The following is a 20,477-nucleotide window of genomic DNA, read 5'->3' as shown; positions in this document are numbered from 1 at the left end:
GGTGAAAAAAGCAGACAGACAGTAAACAAACACACGCCCTGTCTGAGGTTTGGAAAGGCTCAACAGATCTCAGTTACTCTTATCTCAACTGTGTTTGCCTGGTCTTATCCAGCCTTATCAGAGGATATGCACAAATGGAAAAGTAAAGAGAGCGGGAACTGGGCTGCCAAGGCGTAGAGGGATATTCACTTCATTATGTTCCCTTCTTAGAATGAAACTTGTGACTCAGCAAAATTAGGGTCCAGATTCTTTGAAAGTCAACAGAGATAAAAATGGACTGAACTAACTCAGTAACAGTATAAAATGTGCGATTAAGGGTAGAGGAAAGAATGGAATAGGTGTGTGTGTGTGTGTGTGTGTGTGTGTGCCACTGTTTCTCAGACCAAACAATGATTTTGCAGTTTTGGTGCTACCACAGCCACCTACTGTACACAAAACTACCTACTGGTGAGTCTTTTCTACCACCGAGTTACTACTTGTAGAAGTAAGTCTGTCTGCAGTACAATAAGAAACTTTGCTTTAGTACTTGTGTTCTTACATATTTCATGAACAACTACTTTATTATGCTCAAACCGGGTTTTCTTGTCTTGTCTCAGCTCTGTTTGAATTTTAACACTGCGAATAAAAATTAAAGTTTTGCCAATGGAGTCGGGAACATTTAGAGAGAACATAAAAGATCACTGAGAGGAAATAGATGACGTATTTTGTAGAAATGTGAGTCTCAAAGCCACAGTAATAAAATTCTATCCTTAGGGACTTCATCTGATTCCAATAATGCTGTATAGGCTATATTTCATATAAAGCTAGTGCTCTGTGCAAACCTTCAATGACTCTCAGGTAAATATTTTCTGTAAAAAAAAAAAAAAAAAAAGAATTATTTCAACTGGCATACAGCCTGCATTATCAGGCATTTTTAGGTAGTGGTAATAGAGTGCTAAAACCTGTAAATTGGCAGTTGGCATTTATGCACTACCGGTTCAGTAGTGCAAAAACGTCCATGAGGCTTTTGATGGAGTGGTAGGTTAAATGGTCAGGGGTCATGGTTTATTGTACAACATGGAATTCACCCCTGAATATCCCACTTGTGTATTTATTTGAGCTTTTAAGTGAGTCTACAAAGGTTGTGTGGAATGTTAAAACTTTTTTTTTGCCAAACACAGGACTCATGTATTCACTAATTTACAGATGTCACTACTATTACTTAGGATCACTACGTACTGTGTATCAGGGCACAGGAAGAGAAGGGGCTTTTGTCGATCCAATTACAATTTCCAAGTTTAGGGGTTGTGGTGATGAAGTCATGCCATCATGGTTTAGCTCATTTATACCGATCAGCCACAACAATAACACCGATGGTCTTAATATTGAATGTGTTTGCAGGCACTTAGGTAACCTAGGGTACTTGAAATCCATGTATACATACTGCAGAAGAATGACACAAAAAGAAAAAAAGATTTTTCTTTTTGTGTGTTTGTGTCACAGTGATAGTACAGAGGGAGAGAAAGGAAAAACAGAGGAGACACACACAGCTGATCCACAGCATTACCTGTCTGAATTTAAAAAATCTTCTTCTTTAGACTTCTATTACTACTACTTGGTGTTAGTTAAATTATGGTTTGGACTTCAGGCAGACTTTGTTGTAAAAACAAGACAGCATTTATTCTTTCCATCGGCAGCATGTTCCTTTTGGTACACAAGCATAGTTGGAGAAAGACGATTAGAAAACCTGGTCCCACTTATACACGGGGGAGAAATCAGTGTTCTACAGCAGGAAACCAGTTTTTTTTCTCTATTCTGATTTCGGAAACCGGCTTTCCCGTTTACATAACACTTAAGAAATCAGCCTTCCCAAGCTGATTGTAAGCCGGTTACTTAAGTCAATGTAAACACACTTACCGTGATTGGGAAAAGGGTCAACATGGTCACCCTAAGCAATCTGCAGCTACACAGCCCCATACACAGCAAAATGAGATACATTGTGCGAAGGGGTTAAAAAGTACTCTACATAAATTTAATACCCCAGTAATATTGCAAATATTGATTTAAAGTACCACTCCAAATCTTTTACTCATGAAAAAGTAGTAAGCTGATTATCTATATTTATTTTACAGAAGTAAAGTACTTCACTATAAAAGCTGTAGTTTAAACAATACTGACTATGGTAATTATTGCAAAGCGTGTGCAGTAATATAACAAACATAGACTTCTGTTTGTTATAGAGCTCATTTTAAGCAATGAAGAAATTCCACTGAGTGAACTAGGGAGATACTAACTTCCAGCTTGGCCTACAAAACTATGTCATTCCTTCAACACTGAAGTTAGAACTGCAGAATAACAACTCTAAATGGTCTACAGTGAATGACCATGTATCCAGAGGATGAAGTAACCAGGAAGTGTAATTCCCCCACAGGTAACTGGAAGTAAGTGGTTTTAGATGTGCGTCATTTGTTCTTTTCATTACTGAATTGAGCCGCTGCTGTTGGTGTTATGAGGTCAAACACATATCAACTTCTATGTGCCTTAGAATTATTCTAACATATTTCCAATGTTTTTGAAAGAGAAAAATGAACTCTGGTGTCACAAATAGGAATACAAGGCTTAAACTAGAGAACTGAACAAATGAACACACAGAATAATAATGAAAGTGCACTGTAGTCAAGTGTTAAAAGAGATCGCTGAACTCCATGGAGTGGGTAAAGTTCAATTCAACTCAGTTCAATTCAAATTTATTTATATAGCGCCAATTCACAACAAAGTCATCTCAAGGCACAGAATAAATACAGAACAAAGTCGAGACTATAAAGACGTATAGAAAAAACTAAACAATTCTCTCTTGAGCAAGCCCTAGGCAACAGTGGAGAGGAAAAACTCCCTTTAACGGAAGAAACCTCCAGCAGAACCAGGCTCAGGGTGGGCGGCCTTCTGCCTTGACCGGTTGGGGTGAGTGGAAAGTGAAGAGAGAAAAGAAAAGAGCAACAAAAGCAACAACAAAACATCGGGCAGGTTGGTAGGACCAGTAGCTGCACACTGCAAAACACACATCTCCAAAGCTGGGGACACGCAGAGAGGGACAGAGAGAGGGGGACAGAGAAGGAGAAAGACCACTACGGGAGAAAACACACAGAGTTAATGTCATACAGTGGTGAGAATTGTGGGGTGAGAGGAGAGGAGAGAGGGTCAAGAGGAGGAAAGCAGCTCAGTGCATTGAGGGGTGGGTCCCCCAGCAGTCTAAGCCTATAGCAGCATGACTAAAACTAAGTATAAGCTTAATCAAAGAGGAAGGTTTTAAGCCTAGACTTAAAAGTAGAGAGGGTGTCTGCTTCCTGAATCAGAACTGGGAGCTGGTTCCACAGGAGAGGAGCTTGATAGCTAAAGGCTCTACCTCCCATTCTACCTTTGGAAATTCTGGGAACCACAAGTAGGCCTGGATTCTGAGACCGAAGTGGTCTACTGGGATGATATGGTGCTATGAGGTCTTCTATATATGATGGAGCCTGACCATTCAGAGCTTTATATGTAAGAAGCAGGGTTTTAAATTCTATTCTAGATTTAATGGGAAGCCAATGGAGAGAAGCTAGTGAAGGTGAAATATAATCTCTCTTGCAAGTTCCAGTCAGCAGTCTTGCTGCAGCATTTTGGATTAATTGCAGGCTCTTTAGGGAGTTACTGGGGCATCCTGAAAGTAGGGAATTACAGTAGTCCAACCTGGAAGTAACAAATGCATGGACCAGTTTTTCGGCATCACTTTGAGACAGGATGCTCTTAGTTTTGGCAATGTTCCATAGGTGGAAGAAGGCTGTTCTAGAGATTTGTTTTATATGTGAGGTAAATGACAAATACCGGTCAAACATAACTCCAAGGTTCATTGCAGTGATACTGGAAGCCAGAGTTATAACATCTAGAGTAACAATATGGTTGGACATTATATTTCTGAGATTTTTGGGCCAAAATACTATGACTTCAGTTTTAGAAGTAATAAATTGTGGGACATGCAGGCCTTTATGTCTTGTAGGCTTGAAGCTTGATTAACTGATTTGTTTTATCTGGTTCAATAGATAAATATAGCTGGGTATCATCAGCATAGCAGTGGAAATGTATGGACTGTTTTCTAATAATATTGCCTAAAGGAGACATATATAAAGTAAAAAGTATTGGTCCTAACACAGAGCCTTGTGGAACTCCATAACTAACCTTTGTGTGCATGGAGGATTCATCATTAACATGAACAAATTGGAATCTATCTGATAAATAAGATTTAAACCAACCTAGTGCAGCTCCTTTAATTCCAATTTCATGTTCCAGTCTCTGTAATAAAATGTTGTGATCAATGGAATCAAATGCAGCACTAAGATCTAACAGAACAAGTATAGAGACTAGTCCATTATCTGAGGCCATGAGAAGATCGTTGGTGACGTTTACCAGTGCTGTTTCTGTTCTATGATGAACTCTAAATGCTGACTAAAAGTCTCACATATGATCACATTTTTGTTTTGCAACTACTTTCCAAGGGTTTTAGAAATAAAGGGGAGATTAGATATTGGTCTGTAATTGGCTGAAACACCTGGGTAAAGACAGGGTTTTTCAAGTAGTGGTTAAATTACAGCTACCTTATAGGCCTGTGATACATAGTCTGTTTCTAAAGATATCTATCTATCTATTAAGGGTAAAGCTTCCTTGAGCAGTTTTTTGAAATAGGGTCTAGCAGACAGGTTGTTGGTTTAGATGAGGTAATAATTGAAGTTAGTTCAGTGAGATCTATGGGTAAAAAGCAGTCTAACAGGGGTTGGGGCCTTATCGATGATTCTAGCAATGTTGTACGTGAAGATCTATCTGTAATATTTGGGGGGAGAATCTGGTGAATTCTTTCTCTAATAGCTACAATTTTATTCATAAAGAAAGTCATGAAGTCATTGCTGCTCAGAGTTAAGGGAAAACTAGGCTCAACAGAACTATGGCTCTTAGTCGGCAACTATGCTATAGTGGACTTTTTCCCTAACTGCAGTATAGTCCGTTATTGTAAATTCAAATGTTATTAGAAAGAGCTCAGGAAATACTGTAAGGAAAACATACATGTGAGGAAATACTTCAATGCCATACGTGAGGACAAGGTCTAAGGTGAGACTAAAACAGTGAGTGGGTTTATTTGGGAAAAAAACAATTAAATCCAATAATGAATTAAACACAGTGTTGAGACAGTTACTGTCAGCATCTACATGAATGTTAAAGTCAACCACTATAATGACTTTATCTTTACTAAGCACTAGATCGGATAGAAAATCTGAAAATTCAATCAAAAACTCTGAATAAGGGACTGGAGGACGGAACACGATAACAAATAAAAGTGGATGTTGAGTTTTCCAGTTTGGGTGTGAAAGGCTAAGAGTAAGGCTTTCAAATGAGTTATAAATATGTTTAGGTCTTGGGTTTACTGGTATGTTTGAGTGGAAGCTTTTAGAAACATGATAATTAATCTGACTCGGGGGGGTCGACTCATTTAGACTGACATATTCTTCCTGCTCGTCAGTAAGGAAAGTTTCCATCGTCATTCAAATTGGAGGATGTATCTGCCATTGTAACATACTGTATGAGGACAACTAAGCTCTGGCAGCCAGCTCCAATGGCTCTACTGGGTCACAGGGACATGTTAGACATTTACTAGTGTGACAGCAGTGAGACAGACAAACACGGATTGAGGAACAGACTATTTTACTATGGGGCTCATTGCATCTGCTACGCTGTAAATTCAAGCATGAGGAGACTGCGATTGCATAACAGAGCAGGGACGGGGGCTGCTGAGGTGATTTGGAAATCTGCTGCAACAGACGTGGAGAAAGAGAGTCACAAAGAGAGAAACAGGATTGTTGATATTTGGTTTAACGCTTAACAGGTTCAGCTAAGGGAAATATGAAACGTCTCACTACTGGACAATATAAAGACACAGCACGTCCCCGGGTGTGTGTGTCTCCACTCACTTAGTGCTGCAAAGAGAAACACACACAAACTGCCCCACAGGCAGTGACACGAGTTATTTGCCTTTGAAAAAGAGTCAAACTTTGAAAAACTCATCACTGCAGCTCAAACACTCTGCAAATAACACTGCTGCTGTGAATACAGAACTCCACAAAACATTTGCAGCCCGGTTTCAGCTTGAGTTCTTCACTAAAATCTCTTTAAAATGGTCTTTTTTTTAAACTGCAGTCTCCAGCAGTGCCTGTAAAAAGTATTCATCCCCTTTTATGCTGAAATAATATTACCCTCTATCTTCCATGGGGTGCTACAGAGAAGCACCCCCACAGCATGATGCTGCCACCAGCAGGCTTCACAGTGGGAATGGTGCATTTGATAATGTGCCTTGTTTGGTTTCCACCAAGAATAGTTTCTATTATCATGACTACAAAACTCAGTGTTGGTCTCATCAGACCAAAGAACCTTCTTTCAGTTCACTTCCGTGTTCCACATGCTCTCTGATAAATTCTAGCTGAGTTTTAATGAAAGCTTTTTTCTATTTGTTTTAAAGGATAGTGGGTCCCTTAAAGCGTTAACTGGGGAAGAGCTCAGGCAAACAGTTTTCTGTCTTCAGAGCAGTCATAGGTGTCTACTACAATCACTTCAAGTACTTTTATTAATGAGTAGACAGTGGTAAAAACAAGTGTACACAACTTTAAGACAAACTCGGCTCCAATCACTTAAACCAATTTTAAAATTACGTCACCAGCGGTTGTTTTGGGTGAGAACACAGGTGAAGACTTCCCCGCCGACCTAGTGGATTGTGTCTTGGCTATCTGCATGCGATCTGATCTATCAAAACACATTTTAAAACTGATTTTGAACAGGGTCAAAAACCTGTTTAAGCCAAATTCAATAACAGGTCGACATGTTTCCGTTCTGGCAGCATGCAGGCCACCCTATACTCCTGGAGGTTCCGATACAGCCCAAGACACTACTCCGTGCCTCGTTTACAAGGGTGGTGCAGGAATACAACAGGTAAACTCTGTAATCACCTCAAATGGCACCATCCAGAAAACCCGGACATTCAGGCAACAGGGAAATCCAGCCACATTTAGCTCCTAGCTGCTCAGCTTATTACAATCGTGAGACAGACACTGTACTGTGTGTGTAGAGAGTCATATGACATGAAATGTCTGATTGATTATCAGAATCATTTTGGCAAAGCTTTTTATTATTGATCAATTAATGAACACACCATTTGATAACACACAGCATGTGTGAGGATGGCACATGAGGTGTTGCTTGAGAACACAGACACACTGTCAAACATGGATAGATGAAGATTACACAAGACCCATAATAATTAATGAAAGGTCCCCTTTAGTCTGCTTCATTAGTCCTATCTATACTCTAATTCAGTTTGATGAGCTTGGCTTGTGACCAGGCTGCAGTTAACAGAGGCTTTTTAAGGTCAAGCCCAGCGGCTATGGTCTCACACCTCAGCGAGGACTCTGTCTGCGGTTTGTCTTACAAGGACACCAAGCCAGGACATGCAATCTGCATGTACTGTAGATGAATAAATCACCAACACTTTCCCTTTTCAGCATTCACGTCCTTGTTGAATGTAGTTGAATTGATGATAATATGCATCGACAGATACTTTTGTTATATTTCTGAAATTTGATGGACCTGAAATTCAGTCAAAGGATCCAAATTAAGAGAAACCAAACAACCTCCTTTGTGTCTAGCTGGTTGTTTTTGGTAATTAATTGGTTTTATTCCATCTACTTTTTTTGAACACCCAAGGGAAATTTACAACACGCTGTCGGTGGTGTACTCTAGCTGCCATTCAAATGTCTTTGCGTGAACATTTCAACCTATACAATCATGGTCAGTGAAACCAATAGTAATATACAACTACTACAACTAAAAGATGGATACATTATGTCAGATCTGATAAAAAAAACAACTGAAACTGATTTTTTTTTTAATTTATTTGGGTGATGTTACCTCTAAATAGAATCTCCAGAGCTTAAACTACAGTTTTTACTTTTTCTTTCACATACATTCCTGAGCTAGACTAGTACCACTAATAGCTTCAGTTCATATAACTGCATGTAATCTGCAACTAGGTATTAGGGCCACAAGCCAAAAGTTCTCTAAGTTAGATCTTCTTCATCTATGCAACTTTATATCAGGTGAACTTATGCCAGAAGTTCCTGTTTTCCTTCGGTGTCATGTTCTTGTAAGTGGTTAGATTTTCACCCCTAACACTAATGTTTAACATGTCTTTTGCTAAATAAATGCCTCACTCATTAACTGTAGGTAGCTGCCTTCATCCTAGAGTTGTCCTCCAAGCAGGATGTAATGATTTCATACTAAACATTGTTTTTGTGCCTCTAGTCGGAGTCTCGATTCTCACAAAATACATCCTGTACCAAATTTTATTGTACATGTAAAACAACAATCGTTAGATGCCATATTGATTCTATATAATATTTTTTATTTTTGTTTGTGTACTTCTACCACTTCTGCACACAGTGTATCGTGTTTTGCTGTGTATAGGGGTTTGTAGAGCCAGACTGCTCAGAGTGGCCACGCTGACCCTTGTCCTCCATGACAGTATTGAAGTTTTAATCTTGTGGCTGATCGCTATTAACAAACATGATCTCATGACTGATGACACATCATTACCACCACTAAACTAGTAATTTGCAATTGGATTTATCACACTTACCTCTTAAAAAAGCCTTCGCCTAATATACAGTAGCTAATGAGCACCAGTATTAATGTTGTGGCTGATCGGCCTAAAATAAAAAGTAATATAGCGAGTTTCTTTGGCTGCTGAGTAATTATTAAGTTATCATTAATTAAGTTATGCCAGTATATTCCTCAAGGAGTAACTGATTACAAACTGAAACTTGAATCGTCGCTGGTGCTGATCATTCTTGTCTTAGTAATAAAACAGTATAACCTTTATTTCCCTGGAGGAATTATCCAACACACCATTTATTACAGGGGCAAAAAAAATCATATAAAGTGTGAAATGATGCACAAAACAGCTGGTAAAGCAAAAGCAAACAAAGGTAGGCTGAAGGCATCATTTGTCATTTCCTTGTCTGACCTGTCTCCGTGTTATACTGTCTGCCAGTCAAGTGTGACAAATCTGACAGGCTTAATCTGGCTATGCATCATCTCCAGTGTTGAGGGGCAGGACAGAAAGAATGAGGGGCAGTGATGCTGGCAAACAGACCGACAGACTGCGAGAGTGGCAGGGAGACAGTAACATGGAGGGCCGAAAAAGCTCAGTGGTCCTGGTGATGGACAGAGGTTACTTCAGAGTTGACAGCTGGCATTATTCTAGATGTTTAACTTTTCCAGTCACAAGCAAAAAGCACAAAGAACAGTCTGCATCCATCAAGAGCAAAACCCGACATTACAAGTGTCTTTTGATCTAACTGCCTTGATAGATTTACTGACAAATAATCTGCTAAGGTAAACCACTGTGCCTTAACATCAATCACACTGTCTAATTCAATAGGCGATGGGGGGAAATTATTCCATACATGCATAGGAGTCAATTCACAGATCTCCCAAATTCCCTCTTGATGGAAATGAAACGGCAGAACTGTGTCACAAGGGTACAACACAGTGCCCAGACAGTGTCATCCAGAGTTCATAGTCCATGGAGGCAACTGTTTGGGTGGATTTGGGATTTAGTGACTTAACTCCGCCAGACGAATGGAAAGTATTTAGTGAATATAAAGGGGTGGGGGTGAGTTTAAATCCTACATGCTGTGCCTTTAGAGTCCTTCAGCTCCTTTAAGGTCACAGTTACAACCCCCTGATTGCCACAATGCCAACGATGAAGTCACCTTGCTTAATTCATCAGTGTCTACAATATCCATACAATTCCTGCAGATACAGTACTGATTGTTTAGTTCTGTGAACAACTGGGATTGAAGACATACACTATTCGTTCTTACTCTCTGACACAATACAGTGGAGATATGCCACAGACTTACTCTTTAAAACAACTCTCCTAAATATGACAACCACAATAAGATCTTATTAAATCTTATTAAGTTCTGTTGTTGGTGGGAAATGTGATGTCATTTACAGACTTCTCTATGTGCAACTGAAGGGAGGTATTTGCCGATCACATTCTTTAGGTCTCAATCCCATGACTCTCCAGGGTTCACTCTGTCGTCCTACAAGTTTCGGGTTTTTGCGTCTCTCTGCTGTCGGCCAAATGCACGGATGTCATGACGCCAACGATGATGCGGCAGTCGGACTGGCTGCAGATTAAGGCAGCTTCACAGTTGCGTTCTGCTGCAGATAGATTAATGCAGACACAACACAGCACACTGTGCTGCTGGAAAGCTGGGTACCAAAAGAATTCTTTGTGTACAGGGACTCAGATTTCCTCATTCGCTTCAAATATTAATTCACAGAAAATTCAATTGTTTGTGACCTAGACATCACTAATGTAGAACACTGTATTGCTCCAACTGGAAAGCATTTGCTAAAACACGCTTGCTAATGAAAGGGAATAAAGAGCAGTGATGTCTGCTGTTACAGCCGAGGTTCCTGTGGTTGAGCGTTTGCCTCTACATCAGGACACAACAGAATCCTAACAGATACCAGGCTAGATAGCCCAGGACTAATGGTTCAAACAACTCTGCTCTGAAAGACCATTAGAAGTGACACTCTACATGAAACAACTTGTTACAAGTCCTTAATCTCTCAGTTCAGTCTCTCAGCAGACATAAAACTGTAGTGAGACAATGAGCTGACTAAGGAAAATGAGTAATAATAATGTGGTTAAAGTACGCTGAGTCCTTCCGGAGTCCCATTAAATGCACACTGATCTTACTCTGCATTAATCAGCCAAAGGTCAGTGTTACTCTACACTAGGAAAACCTGCCTGAATGGAATGAGCAGGTTTATTCACTGTTGCTCTGAGGCCCAGACTCATTGAATACAATGGGCCTCACACTGTGAAGCAGAAGATTGTTTTTTTTTTTTTGTTTGTTTTGCTGGACTGTAAAACAGTTGTGAATGTCGGGATCACGTTTGAAGCCTTTGTATCCATAACTGCATATTGTACAAAGTAAAACTTCAATGTGCCAACTGAAAATCCTTCATAGACATAAAAATAGCCTCATTAAATAATACTGTGCATCAATCACACAGACAAGGTCATTGAGCCTAATTTCTCAATCATTACTCAAAAGTTTGTTAGAAGTTTCAAATGAGTGCTTAGCATCTAATCCTCCAAAGAAATTGATTTTTCATACTTGTGTTACTCTGGTCAAGTATTTGGGCTTCTTTCATTGTTAAAAATAGAAAAACATACACAAGTGGTTAATGGTGAATACTGGTGGGCATTATTGGCCTGGTTGAACACACTTTGGCGACATATCCAGCGTGTAGTTGCTCTAACCAAATGGCAGCTGGGCTCCAGCCCCTGGTGACCCCGAATGGGATATTAGATCAGAAGGTCCTACTTATGAAAGGAAGTCGGTAAAAGAGCTCAGACCTTACCCTCAAATAAAAGTTAATCATTTATGTGTTGGCTTAATCCCACTCTGTTTGTCTGCACTTGTGAGTAAGATGAAGACCAGATCATGTTGCATTAATTTACAATTAAAGCAGATAAAAAATAATGAATCACAGTAAAACACACAAGTCGTTCCCAGCGAGTCTGAATCATCTTACAAACATAAGCAATGCCTCTTTACCGCAAGCGAACACATTCATTAAACACACATCTAATCCACCCCATCCACCCAGTGTCAGTAAACCCGAACCAATCCCAACCAATATATACACATAACAATGGTTCGGAGATGTGTTATTAGTGATAATGTGTACCTACAGTGAGAGATTCCCACAGTCAGTATAGCTGCAGGCTACAGCATCACTATGTGTAGCTTCAGATCTTTTACGGTTATTCTTGGCCCATTTGTGCTTTGTAAGATAACATACAACAGAGGCCAAGCTTGTTGCATATCTCAAATTATAGCCAATACAAATATCGATATAAATGTTTACAGACTTTTTGAGTTATGTCTTTTCAAGATCTGGAATTTCAGACTTGAAATGTCTTCTCACTTACTAGCAAACACACACTCCATCCAGTTCCAGCTGCCCTCAAACTTCCCCTTAATGCTCCGTCACCTGACCTGACGGCACCATCATCCTGGTGTCCGATCACTATCTACTGTCTGTGCAGACATGAGTTTGACTCCTTTACTGTACCTCCCTGCTAGTTTCTGTTTTGTCTACACAGACCCATTTATCAGAACATTTGAGAATGCACCTAGTTTGTTGTATGGCTGCCTGAACAATTAACAGTGTGATGGTTTGTCATCTCCACTTTATCACTTCTAATCAGCCAAATACAATCCAGCTCATCCCCTTCTCTTACTTGCTCTGCAGGATTATAATGTTGCATTGCTGATCAGTCACCCTAATATGGTGCTTACATGCTACAATAACCCAGTCTCTAAAATCCTTGTCTCTGGAACTAGAAATTGACATGAACATCGAAACATTTGTCAAATCAAAAGCAGCTTACAAGTTAGGTGCAAAGCAAGCAAAAATATAACTGACATAAAGGAAACTGAAGACATAGGCTGTTGCAGAAAAGTCCTGTCAACAATTCACTTGGCATTCAGGCTGCTGAGTGTGCAGAGTTTGGCAGCTTTATGTTCCACCATTGTGGGACCACTGAAGGGAAGAGCTATGCTTAGGATCTTTTGCTTTGTCGTGTAGGAACCACCAGATGGTGTTTGCTGGCAGAGTGCGGTGGGCGGGAAGATTTGTAGACTTGGATGAAGGAGTTCAGGTAGGAAGGTAATGCTGAGTTGACCCCTATGTAGGTGAGGGTGAGAGCTTTAAACCAGATGTGGGTGGCCTGATAAGTGAAGAGACTTGTTCTTTAGGCTGATGAAAAATGAGAGATGCTGCTGTATTTTGGATCATCTGGAGGGGTTTGGCTGTGCTTCCAGTAGCCATGTCAAGTAGGGCATTGCAGTAGTCGAGACGAGATAAGATCGATGCCTGCACATCGACTTGGGTTGCAAATTTGGAAAGGTAGGGTCTGATCAATGTGATGTTGAAGAGGGCAAATCTGCTCGATGGAGAATTGGAGGAGATGCTGTTAAGTCTTGTGAAGGGATACTTCAAAACCCCTCATATTACAGGAAATGTATGGAAAGCATTCTGATAATATCTTTATAATTAACGCGATAAACACATATTGACATACAGTATATTGGCTTGTTATTTGTTTATTATGAAGAGATTATAGTTTTACCTTTCAGTACCAGTCCAACCTCAATTGCTGCTTGCATGGAGTTTGATACTGTAATACTTTTGCATGCATAATTTACGATGTATGATTTATTTATTTATTTTTTAAATATAGAGTTACGTTTAGTTAGGCTATTCGGACATTATATTTGCAGATCAAAGGTTTCTGCTAGCATACACTGAGATGGGAACAAAGTACAGAAAATAAATGGGGGGGAAGAGGTTTGGACAAATGCACAAAATTGCACTTGAGTCTGAGCCACTGGGGTGACAGTGTTAAAGGAGTCAGTTTAGGTGATGCATGGAAAATTTGCCTTGTGGGCGTCAGGCGGGGAGGAAACGCATCAGTGCAGTGAAACGCAGGAATGCCACTGTTTTGATATTCATGCCGTATGTACATTGACACACATGCACAGACAAGTATATCCACACAACACCTAATACAAGCACTGAAGCACACACACAAAGTTTGAGACTGATAGATATTTACCCAATTCAGTAAAGATGGGGTGTAATGCATAGGTGTAAAAGATGGGGCTGTGCAGACATACCAGGATAAACACTCACAACAGAAAAGGGAGAGGTTGCTGAAAATCTCATTAACTGTAAATTGAAAAACAGACTAAAAATGTGTTCCCAAACCAACACGCCTGCGTTGCTTTTTCATCTTCTCTACAACTCGATACATGCCTGCTTTAGCTCGCTCCCACCCACTCTCTTCTCTACACAAACACAGATTTTCTCAGTTTGTTACAGGTCCTTTTGGCCAAGTTTAGCTGGAGTGTAGCACACTAAAATCTGGGCACACACAAAAAAAAACCTTCCGTCTTTTTCTTTCCTTCGAGCTCGAGTCCTCTACCGGAGGCCTGGGATCCTGAGGGTCCTGGTAGTATCCTAATATTATAATGTAAATTTGCATCATTTTAATACTTATTTGGGTGCCTTGTGGGGCTTATGGTTGAAGAATCCAACCACAGCATCCCATTTCTTGTTGCCCGTCGTTCCCTGTCATCTCTTTATTTACTTTGTAGTAAAGACATAAAACACCCCAACATCTGAAAAACTAAATTCTATAATGCTATAAATGCCAACTAACGTGATAAACAACCTTCTGTGGGAAGTTTATAAGCTCATCTGGTCTCCCGTCCTAACATGGAACACGGAGACAGGCTATAGACCTGTGATAGAATTCAAAGCATAAGTGTCACTAATGACAGCAAAGATGGCTCTATTCTATCCAAGTGTTGCCATAAATCATGACAGCACTGCAAGAACAATTCAAAAACCCTGAAGTGAAGCAGCAAAACGGAATTAAGTCACGTTATTACGTCCTTTTATTACAAAGCCAATTGCCAGAAAAGACAGATCGTGTAAAATGTAAATATAGAAGATGCAGTGATTCGCGAATCATTGCAAACTTATTTTTTAATTTTGCAAACAGTACAAAGACAACTTATCAACTTTTCGTCCCAGAAAGTGAGAGATTTGATTGTTGACTGTTTCCAGCTGTCTTAATAAACCATGATTACCTCTTAGATTGCAGTCCTTTGCTTCTCCCTCTTTTTTTCCCCTTTCGATTGCCTTACATCACTTTAGGAAAGAGACAAAAAAAAAACAAAACAATATATTCTCCACAGTAGGGAGTCGTTTCGAGATGAAAACAAACTTTTGGGGGCCTGTTTAATCCTGGAACCCCTGGTGTTTCCTTTCACTATCACTAAGCTTTCCTGTTTGCTCCTAGTGAGTATTGTGTGATCAGATAGATCCTCAGCAGTCTACTAAAAATACAGTCCTCATAAGACTACAAGGATAAGTGTTTGAATCCTGTAGCCGCACACACACTGCAGCAGTCAGCTGTGTTGTGGATGTCGACCAGAAGCAGAGCTGTCAATCACTCAATCTCTCTCCATCTATTCTTTGTCTCCTGCCGTCCACCTATCCATCGCTCCCTCTCTCACTTCTTGCACACACATTCATCCTTTTTTCATTCTGAGTCTCATCTGTCACACAGTGACCGGGAGTTTCACTCTGTGTCTTTCTGGCTGACTTTAGTATTCACAACCACACTTACTCACTTGACTTTTCCTCTCTCACTCTATTAATTTCCATGTGGGCGCCCTCTTCCACTCTCTCTCACCGTTTCTCTGTATGTCTCCCTCTTTTGCTGAGGTGGTCTAGATAGTAGATGAGTCATTGCAGTTTTTGCTACTCTGCAGAAGATTTTTATCTGCCTACAAGGAATAAGTCAAGACGATGATGGAGATATGTGTGTTTGTAAGTCAGAGAGAGAAAAATAAGTGAAAGATGAAAGAAATGATGACAAACTTGCAGTTTTTAGCTATATACATACAAAGATTACATGTGGTTATGGATCTGACAGCAACACCTGTCCAGTGTCATGTCCTGATTTACTGTAAAGAGGTTCATTTGACTGAAAAAGCCAACACAGTAGTGTCATATATCAAAAAAACCTAAATGATAAAATATTGCAATTTGGGCATTATGACCAAAAACAACCTTTTCTGTGACAATTTCACATTTTAGGAGACTTGAAAATAGTATTGTGTATATGCAGCTGTTCCCCACTAGGCCCATATGTGCAACAATACAAAAAATGTGCAACAATACAAAAAAAAATCCCACTTATCCGACACAACGACATAATAGGCTCTGAATGTTTCTTAAACATCCATCCGTCCATTATCTGTAACTGCCTTTCCTGTTAGGTTTGTCGGGGAACTGGATCCTATTCCAGCTGTCATAGGGCGAGAGGCGGGATACACCCTGGACAGGTCACCCCTCTATCTCAAGATAGATAGACACTTTATTCATCCCAATGGGAAATTCACAAAGGCCAACACAGTCTTTGGACTATGGCAGGAAATCAGAGAACCCGGGAGAAACCTAAGGATTTCCATCAGTCTTAAAGACGGTTTAAGCCATGATGTTAATTTATTAATATGAATTCTGGTGCAAAGACAAGTGAGAGGGAGGAGAGGTGGGATGTCTGTCATTTCCAGCTCGCTGAAGTAACATGACTACTTTTCTCTGGTATTATATCATCATCCTCACCTGTTGCAACAGCCACGATTCCAGCTTGTTGATTGGCAAAGCTTAAACCTATCTGAAGTATTAAATTACATTACAGTGTTTTAACACATAATATCAATAAGCATCTGATGTCAGAACAAACTGTTCTTTTAAACAAGGAACAGTTTAAAGCAGCCTTAGATTAGTTAAACTTTAGATGTTTTGCAACTAATGAGAACTGAAACTATCTGTCGTCTACAATCCCCTTTAATGACATAAGAAAATAAATAAACACAGGTCGAGTTGTTACTATTCGAATTTAAATATTGGCTGATTCTGTAGCAGGTTGCATTCTTTCCAATTTGCCCAGAGACCAGCCCTCAGGTGGTTGAGATAGACTGATTCACCACCACTGATCCAGGCGCTATTGTGATAGTGCCAACTTGTGATCTAAAAAATAATAAATACTTTAGTAACAGGTTCTTCACGTAAAAGTCAAAATAAGCAGGAGAAGAAAAAAAAAGGACAGTTAAGAAAAGCATAATATAAATATGAAGAATATAGGAAAGAAAACAACAGGAACTAAAAGGAAGAGAAGTTAAAAAATGAAAACACAAATAGATGGAACAAGATAGGAAAGGAGAGGAGAGGAAAAGGCCAGTGAGAAGAGAGTACAGAAGATTAAAGTGAGCAGAAGTAAAGAAACGAAGAAGCAAGAAGAAGGCAAAGGCATGAGAGGAAACTAAATAAAAGTCAGTAAAGTAATGGGGAGGAAAGATGAGACAAAGGAAGAAGAAAAAGGTCAGGAAAGAAACATAAAACAACGAAAAGGACAGGAACATTAAACAGAACTCAAGCAAGGAGACAGGTAAAGGAAGGATGGAAGGAAGGCGGGGGAAATGTGATGAAAGGATGCTGCGGAGGAGAGGAGAGGATGCTGAGAGAAGCAGCCAAGAGGGATTTTATTGCAATCATTACACTTGATGGAATCAGTGAGGCTGCACTTCATACATACTGTCTGGCATCTGTTTGTGTGTGTGTGTGTGTGTGTGGGGGGGGGGGTTGTTGAGGCACCACACAGATATATATAAAAATACACACACTGTCTTGTTGAGCATTTGTGTGGCAAGATAACATTTATGAGGGCGGGGAGGATACACAGAGAGACAAGGGGGTGGGGGGAGGGAGAGCTGAGGGAAAATGGGGAAGGTAGTCTGAGATCCTCTGTCATTTTCTGTCTGGCTGCCTGTTACAACAGGGTGTCCTTTTTACATCAATGGATTTATGTCAGCTATTTCCTTTCTTCTTTCTCGCAGACAAAAGAAAACCACTTCTCAGAATGCACATGGTGCTGCTTTCATAACTGTCTGTCACTGTCTGTGCCACCATCCATCCCTACACTTTCTCAGTAAAAAGTATATATGGTTATATTCTTGTCTATATGTCCAGGCTGGGAGACACACAGGAGCAGTCAATCACTGAGACACTTTCTACCTATTTCTTATTCTCTCTTAACGTGATTATTTGTTGCTTTCTCTTATTCTATGTGAAAATAGAAAAATGAAATGTCGTTGGGTTTGGCTTGCTGGTGAGACAAAACATTTCATGAATGTCATTTTTGACTTGCGCTTAAATGTTTCAAAGTTCACTGACCTAATGGGTATTTGTGCTGCAATATTATTTATGATCAGACATTCATCAGAATATTTCTAATACCAATTTTAAGTCACAATATTGAAATTCTGTGTCCTCCGCTGTTGTGAGGCCACTGAATATTAAGGTATTAGGCCCATAGTTTTTATTCAGTGGGTCACCGGTGTTGTAATTATAAGCGAGACATGTGGTGACATCTAGTGGCTGTAAAAAATGTGACAGGGGCAACAGTGGAAGTGCGTAACTTTATGAAAACCTTCCAGCTAGGCAGGACGGGACGAGACGAGACGAGACAAATCACTTTCCATTTCAAATCATTAATCAATGCTTTTACTTTAGTCAACACACACTGAATTCAAACCAGGACCTTTCCCTAACCTTAACCATATTGTTTATGTGCTAAAAACTAACCATAACCACCATGTGTGGTTTACGTACCTAAACCCAACAACATAGTGGTACATAACATGACATGATAATGACCTACTGAGGCTTCTAACATGTGGAGCAGGTACCTACAGGTGGTGATAATGAACGATAACAGCCGTTGTATGCCAGGATAACTTCTCAAGCAAGTGGCTTTACTGCCTTTAGTTTTTTCATATAACAGCAAACACAATACCTTTGTATTCAACTCAAAAAAAAAAAACATAGACAAATTCCTTTACAACCTTAAATGCAATTCAAAACCAAGGATCAGCACTTTTCTTAGGTAGAAATGACTAAATGTTGCTTTTAGCCTATGATTCATTTAGAAAATGACTTTCCTTTAAATTATTCCCATGCTGACCCCTTTCTCCAACACAAGAATAAAACCAGCAGATGATATTGATGTGGTTGATTGGCATAGAAACAGTGCAATGTTTGTCACAATTACAACTAACAGATGCACAGATACAGCAAATGCTCACGTTTAGTGGTCATAGAAAGGGGCAAACAACCTATATGACTGAAACTGTTTAAATATTTAATATTTATCTACTGGCAGAAAATAATCACCAATTCTGTGATATGTAAGGATTTACTCCTTTTGCCTGCTCTGTGTGATTGTAAACAGAATATTCTTGAGTCTATAAATGTCTTTTCTGGGTTCTGGGAAACTGTGATGGGTATTTTTATTAAATGATAGACTGCATAATTACTAAATGATAAACTAGGCTAATTTGAATTTTCCTGAAGTAAATGTGCAAGTACTGGGAGCTGCTGCTGCCACGGCTGGAGGAGCGGGTGCTGACGCAGTTAATAACGGCTGGGAATTGAACCACACGTAAATGCGGGGTTGAGCTAAAACTCAGTGCAAAACAGAGACGAGAGATCTGCCCATTTGAACATATTTAAGCAGTGGATGTCAGCAGAAAGAGATCAGATAAACAAATAAAGTATTGCCAATAATGAAAACTGGCACCAGATGCAGCCTAAAACATTTACTGCATCTGTAATAATCCTCTTTGGAACCTGCACTTGCAGGATTGGCTAGTCAGAAACGTGTGGTATGTCATGTGTCCATGGAAACTGCACGGAAGAAATAGCAGGCAACTATAAAAATACCTTCTTTCTCATGGTCTTCAGCACCTTAAATATTTTGTTTTGTACAGAGTTTATATGTCGCTGCATTAACACCTAATATTTCACTTCCTTCCAAAAGAGACGTTTCCATGGTGATGCACATGGGGGCAGAGTTGTGTCCTGTCAACATGACACAGGTAAGCGAATATATTTGCCCAAGCAGCATGCTTTGCCAGTCACCCAAACAGCCACCCTGCAACAGCGGTTGCCCACGTGACAGCTCTGAGATTTAAAATCCAGCAGCGGCATTTCATTTCTGCCCCACTGACTCTTCCTGTACCCTAACAGGCTTTATCAGTCGCACACAGGCTGCAGTGAGCTGCATCCAGCACCTGGTGGAGGAATCGTGGCGGAGAACAACAGAACAAAATAATGAGACTGGCAAATAAAACGCCTGAATCTGTGTGAGGATGGAGGAGGCCTGTAGAGGAAATGGGTGTGCAGAGGGGGAAAAGAGTAGAGGGTATAATGGGGCAACTGGGGAGCTCATTCACACTTCACTGTGGACTTGCTCTGCCAATGACCCAGTCTGTGTTTGTACAAGTATGTGTGTGTGTTTGTGCGTTAACATTTCTGACAGGTGTTCGATATTGAATCCAGCTACCTGACACTCTGCTGTCTGCCACAGACACAAATGACTCCCAAACACACACACACACGTCTTTAGATCAGAGACGATTTTGTCCCTATGTGGGCTCTGAAAAAAAAAAAGGACTTTGCCTCCTGGGGATGAGGATACATTTAACTGCATTCAGTTTATTCAGGAGAGCGGCGGTGTTGGTATCCGAGGGAAGTGAATGCGATTTAACTAGCTCTTTTTCTTCTCGCTTAATTGCTATCGATTAGCAAAGAAGGCGGAACTTGATTTTTACAGCAGATCAAAGATCATTGAGCTAAACAGAAATAAAATGACTGATGAGAGATGTTCAGCTTGTCCCTATAAGAGCTGAAATAAGAAT

The 20,477-nt window shown here is 40.0% G+C and overlaps 1 protein-coding gene across 2 annotated transcripts in view; it reads right to left on the bottom strand.

Annotated features, from left to right (window-relative positions):
- LOC137130259 (low-density lipoprotein receptor class A domain-containing protein 4-like) overlaps positions 1-20,477 on the bottom strand; it is a 176,600-nt gene that overhangs the window by 115,054 nt on the left and 41,069 nt on the right. The gene's annotated exons all lie outside the window — the stretch shown is intronic.

Source organism: Channa argus, chromosome 7, assembly GCF_033026475.1.
Source record: "Channa argus isolate prfri chromosome 7, Channa argus male v1.0, whole genome shotgun sequence".
NCBI classification, from domain to species: Eukaryota; Metazoa; Chordata; class Actinopteri; order Anabantiformes; family Channidae; genus Channa; species Channa argus.
Note: the sequence above shows the minus strand (reverse complement) of the source record. Positions and strands in the feature narration are given on the sequence as shown.